Genomic DNA, 12,661 nt, shown 5'->3' with positions numbered 1-12,661 from the left:
GTGTGTGAGGTGGGTGCCCATCCTGTCAGAGGAGGAAGGGCACTTTTGTTAATATTTGCTGTTGTCAAAAGTGGTTTCTCTCCTTCAGCTAACATCTGATTGTGTCTTGCTCCAGTGGGGGAGAATACAAAAACAACCCCCTCCTTCTTCCAATGAGGCGCCAGGGAAAGAGACAGAAAGAGGCACACTTTCTAGATGTCACTTTACAAAATTCATTTGGAGAGCTATGTTCCTATTTCCCCAGGAAAAAGCTCCACTGCATTTGTTTCTGAGTGGGAAAATGTCGGGATCTGGATTGTATTGGAACTGCTTATCCATTTGTAGACTTGAGTGTTTTCCCCTTTTTGGTTCTGTATGTGATTTGGGTATTGACTTCAGTGTTGGAGCAGACTTGTTTGGTTTTTGCTTTCTGGGTTAAATTTTCCTTTTTTCGTTTTGTCCGACATGCAGAGAAAATTTCAAATTTTTAGTTGATAGAGGCCTTTGGTTAGGTTTTGACTTGTATTATTGCTTTTTTGGTTAAATGTTTGTTTCATATATCAGCATATAAAGTTCAAAGCTTAAAATGCATGAAGTTTAAATACCACTGGTCTTGTCTTTCCCCACATAAGATGATAATGTAAGCTATTTCATAATTAATCTGGGTATTTTTCTAATCGTTGTAACTTGTATGAACAAGTAATCCCCATTGAAAACTTTATGTTGTTCTGGCTTCATGGAAGGCCAAACCTCTCCATCAATAGTTTGCTGGATTGGTACCACTTTCAGTTTTAACTGAATTATTTATTTACTGTTGTAAATTGAGACGAGTTTTTCACCTCTTGGGGTACTGAACCAAATTGCTCACTACATCTGAAGGGAGGCAAATTTCTAAAATATGTATTCATGACTCAAAGAAATCATGAAGTTGTAGTGAGTATATTCATTGTAGTTAGATATAAATCGAAAGATGAATCTAGATTTAGGCTTACAGAGTAACAATCTTGATAGAAATCACTATTTTTATGTTTTTACATGGTATGTTCTTATGAATGGCTTTCAAATTCAGTGCTGCATTTTATTTCACAAATGCTAGAAAGTATGTTTATGATGTAGGCCTTTTATTAGGTCTTACATTGGAGAATGGTATTTTGTTTCATACATACATTTCTTTATGCTTTCCTTGAAGATGGATGCAATACATATTCTCTCTCTCTCTTTCTCTCACACCCTTTTTTGTTACTGTATTGGTATCTCTGATCCCATAATTTATGTCAGCAAAAAATATTTTTCTGTAAAGCAGCAATGTGACCAGACTGGCAATATGAAAATAGCAATTTGATCAATTAGAAAGGATTGAAGAAAAATCTAGAAGGATGTTTGACATAAATATTTTAAAGACATGATAATACTTTTAATTTTTTATTATCTTGATGTTAAAGCCAAAACATACTGCTCTTATATTTTAGTGACAGAAAAGCATTGCATATGTAGAAATAGGTTCTGTAAAATTTTATCAACTGTATGCAAAGCAGACATTTACACACAGGAAAAAAAAAAGCTGTGCAGCAGTAAACAATATGGTCTTATTTTTCTCCTTTCTGTTATAAATTTGAACAGTTTCTTACCTTTATCTGAGGTGTAAATCGTGCTCTTAAGCAGAAATCTGTGCCAAGTTCAAGTTTTTCTTCCAACATCAATACTATTCCAGATACACCTCGGTTTTCTTGTTCTCCCTTTAATACCTTAGTAGCCTTAACATGAGAGATAGAAAGTAGAACTTAGTGAATAAATCAATTTTAAGTAAATCAAATTATGTGGATAATTAGGGTGGTAGTTGCCCAGCTGAGTGAAAAATGTACAGTCTTCAGCATAATACCTTTACTTACTTTGTTTCTGTTTTCCTTTGAAAACATTCCTTATTCTTCCACCCCCAGGGCTCCCCTATGTGTTTTGAAGATTCCAGACTTCCTCTGGGTTGGATAATTATTTACAATTAGAAAACCTTTTATTTTTATTATGGCTTATTTTTTAAGTATTAAGATATAATTTAGGATTGCAATCTTCAGCAAGGTGATATTTTGGAGGTCACTTTATCCAGCTTTTCATTTTCCATATTGCTGAAGTTCAAGAGCTTGAGGACCTTGGTCAGGGTTCCAAGACCTTTATGTGGGCGGAGCATGGACCGGAGAACCCAGGTCTCTTGACATTCACTCTGATGTGCTACTTCATTTTCTAGTAGTTCAGTTGGTTGGTTAGTGTCATCCCAATACAGCAAGATTGTGGGTTCGATCCCTGGTGAGGGCACATACAATAGTCAACCAATGAATGCATAAATTAGTGGAACAACAAAATCGATATGTTTTTTTCTCTATCTTTCTAAACTCCCTTCCTCTCAAATCAATAAATAAAAATTTAAATAAATAAATGAAACTATAATCACAATTCTGTGTGATAGCACTTAAGGGTTTTATATGGAGGTATATTCTTCTAAGAATATTAAGGTAAATAGCTTTAAAGTCATAATTTTGTCCATTTATAATTTGTTGATTTTTTTAAATAGGTGGATTATTACTATTTAGGGAATTATTTTCAGCTTCCCCTAGTGCTTATTTTCCCCCCTGCACTTCCAATTAATCAGTAAATATCATTCTTACTCTTAGATTAAGGAACCATATGTATAAGAAGAATGCATATTGTATTATAAATATTTGTTTGTGAGTCTTGTTCTATGAATTATTTAGAACTACAAATTTTTGACTTGTTAGCATTTATATCCCTTATAGCACGGTGTCTGGTGCACAGTAGGCCCTACTGGTTGTTTATTATAATTAATATTGGAGTTAGGTATATTTGAATCTCTTTATTCCATATGTGGGATGTCTTCCCTTTCTCCTTTATCCTTTCCTCCTTGCTACAATTTCTTCAGCACCAAGATTTGGTAATCTTTACTGTGGCTCTCACTTTATCTAATGGCCACGTTAAATCCTATTAACAATATAGTACTCATAATAAGTAAAAACATATCCCCCTAATTCTTTTACAGGACACAATTTGACAAAAGTGATTTATTTTAAATAAGGGATGATAAAAAGTTCCAATGAAAAACATACTAGCAAATGTTGAGGATACACTTAAATTTCATTTCACTGAGTGACTGGTATAGTAGGTTGTCATAATGATTAGGTGGCTTTTACCAGCTCTTTAAAAACAACTGTTACTTAGGTGACATGTTTCCCTGACTTTGTTTTTTTGGTCCTTACCCAGACAATTATCAACTTTCCAGTTTTCTATGGATATGAAGATTTACTCCTAGTCATCAGTGGGACCCAATGAAGTCAGCCAGAAAACCTATATCCAACCTATGTACCTTTGCAAACTTGTCTGGATTTTGAATGTATGTGCAAAACAGATTGTACTTAGCTATTATTCATTAAACATCACTTGAGTGTCTACTGTCTGTCAGGCACTGTGCTAGGCATCTGAGAAATAAGGATGGTCCCTACAGCTAATAAAGAGATATCATAATTGTGTTCTAGAAGTGTATTGGTCATATCTTTATTTTGATGTTTCTACCTAAGTAAATTTTATATTAACTAAATGGATACTGTTAGGTGGAAAAATGCATGTTTAAGGAAGATATTTCTGTATTTTATTAATATAGAAAAATATAAAGTAAAATTTTCCACTTAATACTGTATTCTGGGGATTTCTATTCTGTATATAATTCACTAATTTTAGATCATGAAAATAGTTTATGTGGCTACCATTGCTAGTATTTTATTGTTATATACTTTAACTTGATGATGACCAGCACTGTTCCTTGAAATATCTCTTAGTAAATTATTAACAAAAGATAAAAACCAAATTTTCCCAACTTAAACTTTTTTTCTCAAAAGTAACTTTTTCCTATTTATATCTCATATAACAGGTTATCTTTCATGGTTATTTGGAAGACATTGTACATTATCGTTTTGAGCACTTAGTTCTTTTCTATCATAGTTTAAGCTGCAGTATGATTTTACTCTCATGGAGTAATTACAGTATACACTATTTAGGAGTTTTGGAATTTTTAATAGATACTAGATATGTTCCTCCAAGGTCCGCATAAGACACTTCCCAGTCCTTGTTCTAAATTAGTTGCAATCCTTAATCTTGGTTTTGTGATATTGTTTCTGTAACTTTAATAAAATGAGTTGGAAGTTTCTTAGCTGATTGGATGTTTCAAAAACAAAGAATACTGTCTCGGTTTCTGTCATGGCTTTCATGTGTAATTTTAAAGTATATTAGAGAGAAAAAGATTTCATGAATTTCCTTTGCCCTCTTAAGTGTAAGTTTTAGAATAATACTGATTCACAATTTAAAAGAAGGAGGAGATCCCCTGCTGATACAGTATCTTGTGAAGGTAAATAGACTCTGAGAATCAATTCTGATCTCTTTCATATTCATTCTTAATTTTCTATTTTAGTAATAATCATAGTTACCATTTATTATATGGGTCTAGTACTGTGATAAATTTACCAATCCCAGTCCTGGTGAACTTTGTAACATTGTCCCCATGTTACAAACGAGGAAACCTACTCCTGACAAAACTGCATTGAGCATTTTATTAAATAGCAAAATAGTAAGTAACAGTATATTCATGACACTTTCTAATCCAAAACAAAGTCACAATAAAGAGTTTTTATCAGTCACTAAGTATTCTGGGAAACATTAGTAAAATCATGGCCCCTCTAGCTTATTGACTGAGTGATGGAAAATACCTATAAGTTTTCAAGGTCAGAAAGACAGACAAAAACTCCATCCTTTATAAGGAGAATAGATGCAGACCATTGTGCAACTTGAAATAAAATATGCATAAAGTCATTCTCTTTGTATGGCAAAAATGACACTTAGGCCTTCTACATATTAAACTTCCTTTATCTTGCATGGAATTACATTTAGCACTTTCCTATGCTAAATTGTTAGGAGGATCCAACAATTTGTGACCCAAAGAATTTTTACAATAAAAATTTTTATATACCTCTGTTGGTAGTGGAAAACCTAAACAAAGGAGAGTTTATATTGCCTAGTGCTTTGGTGTGTATACATGTTCCTTCTGGACTCTCTATCTTGCAATATTTTCATAATTAATAAAGTTAATAGGATTAAGTTTAGTGTCTTCTTGCCTACTGCTTAAAGTCTGAAATATTTTTAGTATTAGAATGGACAGTTTGTTGGATTCTTAAAATGTCATTATTATGATATAGTTCTTTAAAGCAGCACCTCATTAAAGTACTTTTTGATCCAGTTGACCAGAGTTGATTTTTTTACATCTTGCTTTTAGGAGAAAAGAGTAATTTTTTAAAAATTCCGTTATATTAATCAAGTAACTTTCATATCCATCCTAAATAAATACACGTTTATCTTATATACTTAACATTGACTCTGTTATCCTGTGTGATGCCAATGCATTAGGAACCATGGAGTTTAGAAATATTTTTAAATGCTAAAGAAATATTCTATGTCATCATACTTCAGAAAATAAAGTTTATAACAAATGGTTTCTTGCTTTTAAGAACAATCTGAGTAATTGATGAGATAGAATAAGTCTATGGTCCCAAATAATTTTCTTAGATAATCTAAAGGTAATTTCAGTTAAAAGTAAAGATTCTAATTCGTCAGCATTTCTGTTTGAAGTATTCTATATTATGTAAGGTTTCAGAAATTAGAAAGACTCAGTATAACTCTTCAGGGAAACAAGTTGAGAACCAGGCTTAACATATATTAAGGTATATCTTCTAATATAGCTGGACATAATGGAAAAGAAAATCACTAATGATACTCATACCTGTTGAAAAGCATATACTTCATTCAGAGTTGGATGTGACTAATTCTGATTTGAGTCCTTCTTTTAGCTGATCTATAAAACCTTTTCTTAGAGAACTTGTAATTAAATTCCATATCATTGAGTAATTTGTTAGGATGTATTGTTTTAAAGGTAAAAAATGAGTTATATGAATTAGTTGCCAACCTTGTAAGGGCGAAAAATCTTTGGACATGCATGTTTCACTGAGTTCTTTGCCAACCAACCAAGATTCCATCAATGAGAGGAAAAATTTCTGTGTGTTGCTAGGGTTATAACTTACATTTTTGTGCTGCCTTTTCTTTTCTTTTCTTAATTTAATGTTTATAGATCAGAAGTTAGAAGTAGACCTAAACTTTTTCTTAAGATTGACCAAGTGCTAAATTATATCTAGATTTAATCTTGTGTTCAAAGGTATTGTTTTCTATATACAACTTAAATCCAGAAGCTGACTTAAATCTGTTGAGCGTTAATTAACTTAATACATACATTCTTAATGTTACTAGTACCTAAAAATAATAATCTAGGCTCTCTATACATACACTTGCTGATGCTGGGGGAAGGAATTATTCTGATTCAACAAAAGAAAAGTATTGATTTTTAAATAGCTTCCTTGGGATATAATGATCTAAAAAGCAGCTGCTATGTAAGAGAAAGGATTTAGTTGGAAAATTAAATATAAAGTTTGTCATTCATGAATATTAAGCAATATCAAAATATTTAAAAGTCAAATACAAGTTCCAGTAATGACAGAAATTTAGAGCCTGTTATTTTGTGTGTGTGTGTGTTTTGTGGTTTTTTTTTTTACCATTATTCCAAAATCACTTTCCTTAGACATTTGTCACACAAGAGTTTATGCTGAAGGATTTCTTGGCCATTTTAGAGACTGTAATCTAGTTAAAAGGTTTGTTTATGCTTCCCATCTCTGTTCTGCTGATGGTATTAGAATGCTGGCCAGAGCCAGACATCTAACTGTTTATAACGTTGAAACTTCAATTAAAGCTACAGTGTTCAGTTCACTAGATATCGGAAGACTCATACTAGCTACAAATATCACCAGTAATGCTGGCTTTCCATATCATGCCACTCTTTATGAATACTTTTTTTTTTTTTTTCCATTTAGGAGGTATTGACATTTAATTCTTCCATGGAAGTCTAAAAATGAAACTTACCTTCTATTAGAAATAGTACACCATTTCCTAACTTCTTTGGATAGTAAAACCTAACAGCTTATATTATTGCATATCTTATTTAAATGGTCCCAGTTTAGTATTTTTAGGATTAGTATTCTATAGTAGATGTTAGTTTGCTACCATCCACCTGATATGACTTCTGTTTCTAGTTTGAAGAACATAGCAGAATGTTGCCTATTAGAAAACAAAAGTGATAGTCACATTACTCCAGTGTTCTTATATATAGAGAGACCCACATAATACAGATTTTAATTTAATCTTGCTTTTCTAACTGCTGCTCCTGTTGTCTGTGGTTTCTGTATTCTAATATATGGGTAAACTGTTTTAAAAGTTTTTTTTTTCTTTTTACAGATGTTAAGAATAATTTAAAAACATTTCTTCCTCGCTTCTCTTGATTTTCCTCATCAGCTTCTCTTGCACAATTTACCTCAGTCACTCAGAAAAAATGAATAGTGCACATATTTTAAAATTTTTTCTAATTAGTAGAAAAATGTGCTAAATTATATTGCTTTTCCTTTTATAAAAAATAAGTTTAGTTTTTATTAATTTTAGACCTTGATTTACTAAATATATGCATTCTTTGTGTATACTATTATACATATATTTTTATTAGAATATGAATTTATAGGGTGTTTAAACATTTTAGAAAAGATGAAAAATCATAGTAAATTGAATGAATACTTGCTAAAATGCTTTTCATTTTAATTAAGAAGAAACATTACAATGGAAAAATTTATATTACTCATTTTCCTACTCACTGACAGAAGTGATATGTTTACTTTGGAATATTATAAAGATAGAAAATTAAGACATACTATCTATAGTATCTGAAGATAGGAATTGACAACCATCATGCAAAATTTAGATTTACAGGCTAAAAACATGGAAAGATCTCTAAGACAAGCTAAGTTGAAAACAAGACAAAATAATATGCACAGTATGATCCCATTTATGTAAAAGAAAACACATACAGATAACATACAAATGTTAAGAATTCTTTAAAAATTTTCTTAAATATGTATTTAAATATATAAATTTGCATATATAATATGGAAATTGTATGAAATACAGTAATAAAAGGTCTGGACAATATGTACCAAATTATATCCTTTTTTAATAGAAAGTATCTATGTGGAATGCTAGAAAGTTGAAGAATATTTTTTGTTTTGTATAATTTAGCATTACTTGGATTTATTTTTTAACAGTAAGCTTATATTAATGTAGTAATTTTATAATGGAAAAATATCTTTATGTAATAAAGAAATGAGAAATAGATTAACCCAAGAAAATTGTAACCCTCATCCCTAATCATCACATGAATATATCCCTTGAATACCTTGAAGAGATTTGAATATTGGCTAACAATCATCATAGCTTGATACAGACTAAACACTGTTGGACTGATCGAAACTTCTTAACCAGTGGTCGGCAAACTCATTAGTCAACAGAGCCAAATATCAACAGTACAACGATTGAAATTTCTTTTGAGAGCCAAATTTTTTAAACTTAAACTTCTTCTAACGCCACTTCTTCAAAATAGAATCGCCCAGGCCATGGTTTTTCTGTGGAAGAGCCACACTCAAGGGGCCAAAGAGCCTCATGTGGCTCGTGAGCTGCAGTTTGCCGACCACTGTTCTTAACCAACAAGTTGAAAATCCTAGTCAGTTGAGGGGGGAACAATGAATATAATCCTGATTTTTAAATATTTTGCTTTATTGCAAAATACATTTCTCACTATTCTGGAAAAGTGTAGAATGTCAGTCATAAAGTGGTAGACAGTAAGTCGGTTTCAGTCTGATATAAGATATAATATATGGGCCTAAGATGGACTTTCATTATTTTAATCAGTGATCTAAATTATCATATGCTCATTCATAATACAGATGACATAGTTAACTTACCATTTTTATAATGTTTTCTATATCCAGGAACTGGTTTGAATAGATGACAAAGATAAAATGGAAGGTTTTAATATTTTCTTAAAACAATGACTAGAACATGATTTGAAAAATACTATAAAGTGACATCAAACTGAGTATGTAAATATACAGAGTAAAGAAGCTATTAGAATTCTGTAAAGTTAATCACACCAGCTTCCTGGGAGGACACAAGTTAATTATAGTTTGGGTTGAGAGTTTCTAGGTTGACATGGATAAGAGTAACTCAAGTAAATACAAAGCTTCCAATTAGGATGTGGGGATGAGGAAAAGATGTTTACTAGTTTGACAGCTAGGATTAAAATTTAGCATAACCTGGTAAAGTAGGAAAGTGGTTAGAAATAATATATCTAGCCTTTATATTTTTGAAACTTTATTTTCCAGAATGCAGATCCTAAAAGAAATAGGAAAAAAAAAAAACACAAAACAAAACACTTGCATAAAAAATAAGGAAGTGAATAACTTTGCAGTTATGACTGGAAAAATCTGTTGGAGTCTAAAGAAGTTATTCTGAATGTGAGTTGGAAATTAAACATTGTAGTTAAAACAGGAAAATTTTATCCAAGGATACTGAGGTTTTCTTTTTATAATTAAAATTCATATTCAGTAGTAAATAGTACATAATTAAAAACTATGAACCTTATATATAAATAAATTTAAAGATATAATAGCTTATGTTTTCTCTATTTAATTTACGTTTTAATTGCATCTAATTTATTTACAGCTGACCTGGTCATGTAAATTACCATTCCATCTACCCTACTGTCAAGAATTAAACTGTTTTCCCTGAAAAATAGCAAGTTCAAAGAGTTCTATGAAATGGCGCTGTATGTATTTTGTTTTTACCCAAAAAGTCATAGTGATTTAAAAACACACAACTATGTAGGGGTCATTAACTTAGTGTTTGTTCCCTATCTCTTTCTCTATCTCTAGTGGTTTGCCAATGTCTTTTTTTCAACAAATAGATGTTGATGCCTATTATGTGCTCACTGAAATAGTGAGTAAAATTAGACATGGGTCTTGTTGATCATCTGAACTTACATCCTAAAAATAGAGAAGGATATTAATCAAATAATCGTATAAGTAAGTGCAAAGTTGAAACTATTTCAATTGCTGTGGAGAGGTCCATGGTATTTAATATGAGGGCTTTTAGAAGGATAATTTGATCAATTGCTGGGATTAAGGGCAGCTTTTTTTGTGGGGGGGAGTGTTTGGTTAACTGAAATATCTTGATGGATTAGAGATAACTTGATCAAGAGGGAGAAAATAGTATTCTGGAAGAAAAAAACAATGTGCAAAAAGGTCCTGAGTATTGAGAGAGCATAGTACCTACCTACCACCAAACTAAGGTCAAAGTGATAAGCATTAAGAACTATAGATATTTGGTAAAAGGTGATAGGAAGTTATGTAGGTGCCAAACTATAGGATGTTTATAGGCTGAGGTTGTCTTTTTTTTTTTACCCCCCTCATCTTCTTTATGCTCAACACAAAAGCTTTCTACTACTTATGAAAGTTATACGAGTTTAATTTTATTTCAGTTTAAAATTCATAAAGCTTTTTTTCCATAGAATCATTGTTAGAGTGGTCAGGTCTCATAAAACCCCTTTAACACCAATAACAATGGAAAGTAGTGAATATAACATTGTCCCCTAAACTTAGCCAGGTAGAGGTTAGAAAAGGGATGAAAATTGATACTGTATGTATTCAGGAGAATATCCTGGGTGTGACTGGCTAAATAATGAATAATGAAGAAAAAGAAAAATCCCACGAGTATACTAGGCTAGTGTAGGAGATCGTACCAAATGATTGTAAAGGGACATATCAAGTTGGACAACTTGAGAAGACCCTCAGCTGCCACCTGGATATGAAACTGTGATATCTGGAACAAACCAAGGCAGGGAAAGTAGAAGACATCACACAAATTGTATGTTCTAAATCTAGAGCATATTTGTTTCAATGTTATTAAAATATAAACATCCTCTTAAGAAAAGTAGAATTGCAAAATGATGTCAGTACAATGCCAACTTTGGCTATTTTTAAAGTAATTTATACAGTCAGAAGTAATTATAAATTACTAAGTTATATTAACTATTGATGTTAATCTTGAAAATAATGATGTATCTTAAAAGACAAAGTTGAAGAAATTTAATTTTTAATTCTTATCCATTTAACATAACATCCTAATATATAAAAACTCAGGGTCCATAACGTCCAAAACGACCGAAGGCTCGACCAAATGCCAGGCTGCACGCACAACAGGCTCTGGAGAGAGGTGGGGCTGATCAGCGGCCACCGCGGCTGCTGGAGAGGACCAGAGAGAGAGAGAAAGAGGGTCTGATCTGCCTCGAGGCTGCGGATCAGACCCTGCTTCTCTCTCTGTCTGGGCCTCGCCACCATCCAGGTCTATCTCTCCGAGAGATCAGCAGTTCAGCCCACTCACCAGCAGCCTTGGGTGGCTGTTGATCAGCTCCGCCTCTCTGATCAGGCCCGGAGATAGGCCCGGAGACGCTGACTGGCATAGAAACCGACCAATCAGAACCAAATCTGGGTGAACTGCAAGGAGCCAATGGCTGCCTAGGAGGCGGAGCTTTTGACATTGACTGGCATAGAAACTGACCAATCAGAACCAAATCTGGGTGAACTGCGAAGGCAGAACCTAAGGTGGGGGCTGCGGAGGGGTTTTAAGGGCAACAGCTGTTTGGTGTAAGGTGTAAGAAAGTAGTTCAATTTTTAATGACCGGTTTGGCAGTATAGTGCATATGGCTGGCTATCAGTCCAGATATAGGGATTATGTGTTTTTGTTTGCCAAGAGCATCTCCTCCTGCTGAAAAAGGCTTTCCCCTACTCCCATTTAAGCAATCCTATCCTATATAATCTATCTATACTAATAAAAGGGTAATGTGCTAATTAGACTGGGTCGACTGGCCATCTTCCAGATGTCCGACTTCCTTCTGGACAAAGCCATGGTGGTGGGGACCAAGGCAGAGGCAGTTAGGGGCAATCAGGCCGGCAGGGGAGGGTAGTTGGGGGTGAGATCAGGTCGGCATGGGAGAGCAGTTAGGGGCAATCAGGCAGGCAGAGGCAGTTAGGGGTGATCAGGTAGGCAGGCAGTTAGGGGTGATCAGGCAGGCAGGCAGGTAAGTGGTTAGAAGCCAGCGGTCCCAGATTGCAAGAGGTATGTCTGACTGCCGCCTGTCGGACATCCCCCAAGGGGTCCCCGATTAGAAAGGGTGCAGGCTGGGCTGAGGGAACCTCCCCACCCCCCGTGCATGAATTCCTGCATCGGGCCACTAGTTGAGCAAACTCATTAGTCCACAGAGCCAAATATCAACAGTACAACGATTGAAATTTCTTTTGAGAGCCGAAAACCGACTTCTGTGCATGGGCCACGAAGTTTCAATCGCACTGTACGTGCGCGCCCGCATGTGGTATTTTGTGGAAGAGCCACACTCAAGGGGCTAAAGAGCCGCTGCAGTTTGCCCACCACTTCACTAGTTGATAATAAAATATCTTTATTTCATGGTGATCTTTAAATTTTAAACCTCTTTAAACACCAGTTTCTGTTTGTATTAAGTAATAAACAGTCTAATTAATAACTAGAGTTTTAAGAAATCTGCCAAACATTAAGAATATTGCTAAAAATGTATTAAGACAGCCCTGACCGGTTTGGCTCAGTGGATAGAGCGTCGGCCTGCAAACGGAAGGGT

The 12,661-nt window shown here is 33.7% G+C and overlaps 1 long non-coding RNA gene across 1 annotated transcript in view; it reads left to right on the top strand.

Annotated features, from left to right (window-relative positions):
* LOC308248841 overlaps positions 1–12,661 on the top strand; it is a 168,904-nt gene that overhangs the window by 825 nt on the left and 155,418 nt on the right. The gene's annotated exons all lie outside the window — the stretch shown is intronic.

This window comes from Plecotus auritus (genome assembly GCF_963455305.1).
Source record: "Plecotus auritus genome assembly, chromosome: 5".
Lineage (NCBI taxonomy): Eukaryota > Metazoa > Chordata > Mammalia > Chiroptera > Vespertilionidae > Plecotus > Plecotus auritus.
The sequence above is the reverse complement of the archived record's forward strand: the minus strand, read 5'-3'. Positions and strand labels throughout refer to the sequence as shown.